This window comes from Lactuca sativa, chromosome 2 (genome assembly GCF_002870075.4).
Source record: "Lactuca sativa cultivar Salinas chromosome 2, Lsat_Salinas_v11, whole genome shotgun sequence".
NCBI lineage: Eukaryota > Viridiplantae > Streptophyta > Magnoliopsida > Asterales > Asteraceae > Lactuca > Lactuca sativa.
In genome coordinates this window covers 168,766,648-168,774,635 of record NC_056624.2, presented here as the reverse complement: position 1 = coordinate 168,774,635, position 7,988 = coordinate 168,766,648, and positions in this window count along the sequence as shown.

Below are 7,988 nucleotides of genomic sequence, written 5' to 3'. Positions count from 1 at the left end.
CACAAGTATCCACTTTGTAATGTCCAATTCCAAATATTAAACCCTATTTTTATCATAGATCAGGATTTTGACTTCCACATTGAGATACAAGAAACAATTACTATCTAATACATGAACTATTTTAAAAATAATGTCTATAACACAAAGTACAAATCATAAATGCAACGGTACAACCTGCTCATGAAGTTAGGGCATGAATTACCCTAAATCCATCATTAAAGGTGAGATTCAACATCTATTGAGCAAGTGATTACCTCTTGGTGCTCTAGAACACTACAGAAATATTCGGATCCCAACTAAAACACTTTCGATCACAAAATTGGTGTAAAACCCGTTCCTAGGAAATTCCTTTTTCAACATTAAAATGTTAATTATTTGCAAAGAAGGTCCTTACGTTGGTCGTACATGGATTGTACATCGGGTATAAGTTAGTAACTGGATCACACCTTTGGTTGACCACGTTGGGCGTATACATTATGTATGCTAGGTGCACTTGTGCTATTCCCAAACCCTAAATTTTTGGGGGTTGTGTCCCCTATTTAAGCATCTTATTCCCCTTGGGCCTTATGACCAACCTCCATCCCTCTTAGCCCTAATATTGAAACCCTAGCCCTTCAGAATGAGTTTTGAAGCATTTTAGTCATTTTAAGTGTTCTTGGTGGTGAGGGTAGGTCATTAAAGAAGCGGGTGGTGCACTCTAGCTCTTGGATCCACAATCTATACCTCCTTGTTCATCTCTACAAGGTATAGAGTTCATACCTTGAGACTTGCTTTGTTAGATCTTGTTTAAGCTTAAGTTTATGTTCATTTTTTCCTAAACCTTGGTCTCGGTAAGTATGAGCTACTCTATACCATTTAAGATGTCGTTTTAGACATCTTTGAGTGCATGATGTCATAAAAATGCAAGATTGGTCCTTTCCTCCTTTCTTACATGCTAGAGTTGTGGAGTTTTTGGTGATGTTAGAAGCTAGGGTTTTAGGATTTAGCTCTCTTTAGCCATGAAAAGGCATAAAGTTGGAGGCTTTATGGATTAGGACGTCTTCTAGGTGTAACATTCGGATTCCCAGGTATCTTATTTTAATTATTTATCTTGAGTATTATGGAGGGACTCGGCGAGTAGACGCTCAGACTTGCCGAGTAGGATCGCGAATTCTTGTCTGGATTAATGACCGGACTTGACGAGTCGATGAGTGGACTCGGCGAGTCTGCGCTATAAAGTGAAACCCTAAATCTTAGGGCTTGAGCCCTATTTAAAGGCTCTTATGGCCGTTATTTGCGGCCACTACTCCCCTGTGAAAACCCTAGAGAGCAAAGAGAGCTTAAAGAGAAATTTGGAGGCTAACTCTTCATCCTTTGGTGTGATCTTGCAAGAAGGAGTGGGAAAATCCAAGCTAGATCGATTGTGGAGCTTGGATCTGTGTTGTTCACACTGAGATTCATGTTTTGAGGTGCAAGTTCCTTCCCATTTCGTGTGTTTGATAGATTCCTCGAATCTAGGGTTTCCTTTGCACAATTTTGAGTTAGATTGTGAAGCATATGAGGTCCCTTTGGGTATAGATGATAGATCTGGACCTTGAGAGGTCCAAAAGGTCCCAAGCATCCAGCTTTATGAGGTTTCATGTGAGCCTTGAGAGTAGAACCCCATTTTAAAGGTTATTTCTCCATTTTTGGTCTTATAAGCATTGCAGTGAACGTAAAGTTTGAACCTTTACGTGACTTTCGAGTGTTAGAAGGTTAGATCTACTGTTGGTGAAGCAGATCTGACCTCAAAAGATCATTTGAGTGTTTTCATGGGAGGAACTCACCGAGTCCATAAGGGACTCGACGAGTCGAGTCAGGTTGCCCCGCGATTCGCAACCTGTGATAACCCGTTGAGTGTAGGGTTGACTCAGCGAGTCGAGTGAGGACCAGGGGCAAAGAGGACATGCATGGACTCGCCGACTCACACAAGTGCACTCGACAAGTCTGGTCAAAGTTTGACCATTGACTTTTGTTGACTTTTAGGGTTTGGTCAACAATTGGACTTGTGGACCATTTGAAGGGTAAAATGGTCTTTTAGCCTTCTTAGAGGACATGGAAGAGACTAGTCTAGCTTGGAGAACCGTTATTGATTTGAGATAATTGTTTATCTGTTTAGGCGGAGGCTAGATCAGTGTATACGTGTGCGAGATTGTCTGAGATAGCCGAGGTGAGTCTTTTCACTATACTGTACTTGGAAGGGTACCTATGTGTGACCAGAAGGTCATATATGCTATGAGACGTATATGTTATATGTTCATATGTGATATGTATGTGTTATGTATGCTATGTATGATGAGGACCGGAAGGTCAAGATGATATGGACCAGAAGGTCAAGAGGACATGGACCGGAAGGTCAGGAGGTTATGGACTGGAAGGTCGATACGGGTAGGACCGGAAGGTCTACCGGGATTTGGGACGGAAGTCCCCTGAGACACTTGGACCGGAAGGTCCCACAAAGTTATGGTCTAGAAAGGCGTATGTGTTGTATGTGGTATTTTGGGGAACTCACTAAGCATTTATGTTTATAGTTATTGTGTTGGGTATTTTAGGTACTAGCAAGGACCGCGGGAAGGCGCCGGCATGATCCGTACACACTGAGAAGATTTATGTATTTGAGATCTTTTGAGATTCTGGGATTTTTTTGTTATGATGACATAGGATACAATTTGTTTGATATTGTTTTCATGATTGAAAATGTGATTTAAAAATGAAAATTTGTTTTGAAAATTCACGTTGTTACAAGTTGGTGTCAGAGCCTTGGTTTGAGGGATTCGGGTGCAACTTCGGATGTATCTGATCTCAAACTAAGGATTTGAGAAAGTTTTTCATAAATAAACAATTTTTCCAAGAGAGTAAAAGATTTTGAGAAAGGCGGAACGAAGCAGTGTGTACGATCAGTCAACGCCCGAACGGTGATTTCCCAAAATACCCTTACATTATGTGTTATGAGATATGTTACGATATGATATGCTTGCTAGAGTAGGCTAGGTATTCATATTAGGACTAGAGTGGCCTGATTTGTGATGCCTTAGCCTAGGAAGATTTTTGCTGCTATTAGATGCTTTAGAGTGAGTAGGTAGTAATGAGGAGCTTATGAGAGGTCTACCGAATGGTATCCTATGCTAGCGAGATGTAGAGTACTTGTGATCTGGGATCCAAGGAGGAGGAATTGGGGTGAATATTGATGCGGTGTGGACAGTAGTATAAATGCCCGTACTAGCGAAGACACCGTATCAGTGCGCAGTCCAAGTAAGAATCCTTAGGGTACTAGGGAACAAGTATAGTTGTGTTATCGAGTGCGAGTATGCTCGTGCGGATCTCTGATATTTTATGTTGTATTTCAGAGAGACGTCATGGTTGGGACACGCCACATACCTGAGAGCAGTGGTGTTAGTGATGAGGAGATCCGCCGGTTGATTCATGAGGAGGTGGTTGCTGCCATCCGAGCCGAGATTCTGGAGATGTTTGGGTCTATCAAGACCACATTGATCGAGACTTTTGATGAGCGGTACGCAACAGTGACTGAGGCTGCGGATGCTGCAGCTACTGCAGTTGTGGTTGCTGCCAGGCCTCAGGGAAGTGACTCGTTGTTGTTTCGAGAGTTTAGCAACACAAAGCCACCAGAGTTTGATGGGATGCAGGATCCGATCGTTGCGATGAGATGGATTTCTGATATCGAGGAATGCTTCTACACATGTTCATGTGCGGAACATCTGAGGGTACGGTTCGCGCTGAACCAGCTTCGCTTGGGAACGAAGGACTGGTGGGAGTTCGTGACGACGAGCTTCACTCTTGCAGAGATTTCAGAGGTGGCCTGGGAGAGGTTCGCCACCATGTTCAGAGACGAGTATGTTCCCCAAGTGGAGAGGGAACGGTTGGCTCAGGAGTTCTTGACCCTCAAGCAGGGTACTGATTCTGTTACTGTGGTTACCAGGAAGTTTCATGAGAGGGCGATGTTCTGCCCTAAGCAGGAGTCTACTGACCAGGCATGCATGAGCCGGTATTTGGGCATTCTGAGGAGGGATATTCGGGAGTTCGTATCGAACTCGACTTACCGGACATTGGCCGAGCTCCAAGAAAATGTCCGGAAGAAGGAGATTGAGTTGGATACTCAGACCAGGGAGGAGGCCGAGTCTCGGGGGATGGATCGGCAGCCGACACAGTCTCAGCCGGCAGCCAAGCGGGCAAAGCCCGCCGATTCGAGATCTGGAGGCCAGAAGGGTCGCACTTGCGGAAAGTGCAACAAGGTACATGAGGGGGTTTGTCGATCGGGTGCTTGCTACAAATGTGGCAAGGAGGGGCATATAGCCAAGGATTGCCCCAAGGGATTTATGATTTGCTTTCATTGCAACCAGACGGGCCATCGGAAGGCCGAGTGTCCGCAGCTGCGGGGGACATCACAGGGAGCACAGTAGGGATCTGCCCCTGCTGCCGTGCGAGCTACTGAGGTTCGGCTGGTGAAGGCCGATGCATCGAAGGCTCATGGAAGAGCCTTCCAGTTGACAGCGGAGGAGGTCCGCGCAGCGACCGATGTCGTGGCTAGTATGTATTCTTTCATTTATTTATGTTTAGTTTGAGGTGTTGTGCTTATACTATGAGATGCGTAGGTATTTTTCTTGTGAATTATGTACCTGCTTTGGTGTTATTTGACTCGGGTGCGAGTCGGTCATTTGTTTCCTTAGCGTTTAGTCAGCACATCAGTATCCGACGAGAGGCGCTGAGTTGACCACTACGAGTTTCTATAGTTGATGAGCGAGCGGTGTATGCTACGGATGTGATTCGAGGATTTTTACTCGAGATCTTCGGTGTGGAGTTCCCGATAGATCTGGTCCTGATTGTAATGGGGGACGTCTCATAATGGGTATGGATTGGTTGAGACGATTTGGGGCTGTTATTGACTGCGAGCGTCAGTTGGTGACGATACGAGACCCTAGTGAGGGAGTACTTACGGTGTACGACGAGGGTACCCGATGTGGGTCAGCGTTTTTTTCAGCTGCCAGAGCGAGACAGAGTTTACAACAAGGTTGCAGTTGGTTTGAAGCCTATGTGATGGACACACGAGTGGCCGCTGGGAGGCCAAGTCCGATTGATGAGGTTCCGATAGTTTGCGAGTTCCCGGATGTTTTTCCCGAAGAGTTGCCGGGTGTGCCTCCCAAGAGGCAGGTAGAGTTCCGTATCGATTTGGTTCTGGGGGCAGCGCCTATCGCCAAGGCGCCTTATCATCTTGCGCCGCCAGAGATGTAGGAGCTATCCTCGCAGCTTCAAGAGCTGCCGGGGAAGGGGTTTATTAGACCGAGTAGTTCCCCTTGGGGAGCGCTGATCCTTTTTGTCAAGGAAAAGGACGGTTCACACTGGAGGTGCATTGATTACCAGGAGTTGAACAAGTTGACGGTGAAGAACCGTTATCCTTTACCGAGGATCGACGATCTGTTCGATCAGTTGCAGGGAGCGTCTTGGTTCTCCAAGATAGACTTGAGGTCGGGATATCATCAGATGAGAGTGCGGGATGAAGATATCCAGAAGACGGCGTTCAGAACTTGTTATGGGCATTACGAGTTCGTGGTGATGCCTTTTGGGCTCACCAATGCACCGGCAGCGTTCATGGATCTCACGAACAGGCTGTGCAGGCCGATGCTGGATCGTTCGGTGATCCTGTTCATTGATGATATTTTGGTGTATTCGAGATCTAGAGAGCAGCACGAGGAGCATCTGAGAGAGATTCTCGGGGTATTAAGGTCGGAGAGGCTTTTCGCCAAATTCTCCAAGTGTGATTTTTGGTTACGAGAGGTCCAGTTCTTGAGACACCTCATTAACCAGAATGGGATATTGGTCGATCCAGCCAAGATTGAGGCGGTTATGAGATGGGAGGTTCCGAGATCACGCACCGAGATCAGGAGTTTTCTAGGATTGGTCGGCTATTATCGGAGATTTATCAAGGATTTCTCCAAGATCGTCGTGCCTCTCACCAGGTTGACCCGGAAGGGTGTTGCTTTTTCATGGGGTCCAGAGTAGCAAACCAAGTTTGAGACACTTCGCTAGAGATTATACAAAGCCCCGGTGTTAGCCCTCCTGGAAGAGATGGAGGATTTTGTGGTGTATTGTGACGCATCGATATCAGGGTTGGGTGCATTACTTATGCATAGGGGGCATGTGATAACATATGCATCGAGGCAGCTAAAGCCTCATGAGATGAGGTATCCCACCCATGATCTGGAGTTGGGGGCAGTGGTGTTCTCCCTCAAGATTCGGCGTCACTATTTGTATGGGGTTCGGTGTACCATATACACGGACCACAAGAGCTTGAAGTATTTGCGGGATCGGCCCAATCTGAATATGCGCCAGAGGAGATGGTTGGACGTGGTAAAGGATTATGAGTGTGAGATCCTGTACCACCTGGGCAAAGCTAATGTTGTAGCTGATGCCCTGAGTCGTAGGGCGGAGAGTGCCCTGATTCGAGACATTTGTATGCGACTGACAGTGATTACTCCGGTGTTGGACACCATTCGGGAGGCCTAGGTAGAGGCCGTGAGACTGGAGAACCATAAGAGAGAGCGGGTGATTGGGCAGGTACCTGAGTTCATTACCGATAGCCACAGGCTTATGACCTTTCAGGGTCGGATTTGGGTGTCGTATGCAGGCGGGGCGTGCACCACTTTGATGGAGGAGGCGCATAGATCGAGATTCTCGATCCATCCTGGGGCCACTAAGATGTATTTGGATCTGAAGAAAGATTAGTGGTTGCCCTGTATGAAGAAGGATATAGCATGGTTTGTTGAGAGGTGTTTGACCTGTCGCAGGGTTAAGGCCAAGCACCAACGTCCACATGGCAAGTTGCATCCACTTGAGGTTCCCCAATGAAAGTGGGAATAGATTTCTATGGATTTCATCACCAAATTGCCGAGGACCACGAGGGGTGTCGATGCAATTTGGGTGATCGCCGACCGGCTGACGAAGAGCACTCACTTTCTTGCTATTAGTGAGAGCTCTTCAGTAGAGAGACTGGCAGAGTTGTATGTGAGGGAGGTGGTATCGCGGCTTGGAGTGCCGATTTTGATTGTGTCAGATCGGGGTGTACGTTTCACTTCCAGGTTCTGGAAGAAGTTCCACGAGGATTTGGGCACGAGGCTGCATTTCAGTACCGCTTACCACCCACGGACGGACGGACAGAGTGAGCGGATGATTCAGACACTCGAGGACATGCTTCGGGCAAGTGTGTTGAACTTCGGAGGGAGTTAGGACACGTATTTTCCGTTGCCAGAGTTTTCCTATAACAACAGTCACCATTCGAGCATTGGTATGCCTCCCTTCGAGTTGTTGTATAGGAGGAGGTTTCGGACTCCCATCTGTTGGGGAGAGATAGGGCAACGAGTGATGCGCAGCACTGAGATAGTGCTTCAGACAACAGAGCAGATATAGTAGGTCAGGCAGAGGTTGTTGATAGCTCAGAGTCGCCAAAAGAGTTACACGAATAGGCAACGATCCGAGCTCGAGTTTCAGGTCGGAGACTTCGTACTCATGAAAGTGTCTCCTTGGAAAGGAGTGATTCGATTTATGAAGAAGGTCAAGCTGGGGCCCCGGTATATTGGGACGTTCAGGGTGACCGCGAGGGTGGGCAGGGTAGCATATCGGTTGGAGCTACCTGCGGAGTTGAGTCAGATACATGATACCTTCCATGTGTCCTAGTTGAGAAAGTGTATAGCCGACGAGTCGGCGGTGGTACCATTGGAGGATATCCAGGTGGATGCGAGCCTGAATTATGTTGAGAGACCAGTCGCGGTGGTGGATCGGAAGATCAAGGTTTTGAGAAACAAGGAAGTGCCACTGGTTCTAATTCAGTGGCAGCATCGAAAAGGTTACGAGCTGACTTGGGAGCCGGAGGAGAAGATGCGGAAGTTACTGTTGGATTAGATGTCTAAGCTCATAACTATAATTGGTATGTACTTGAATTGATAGCAGCACAGTCCTTT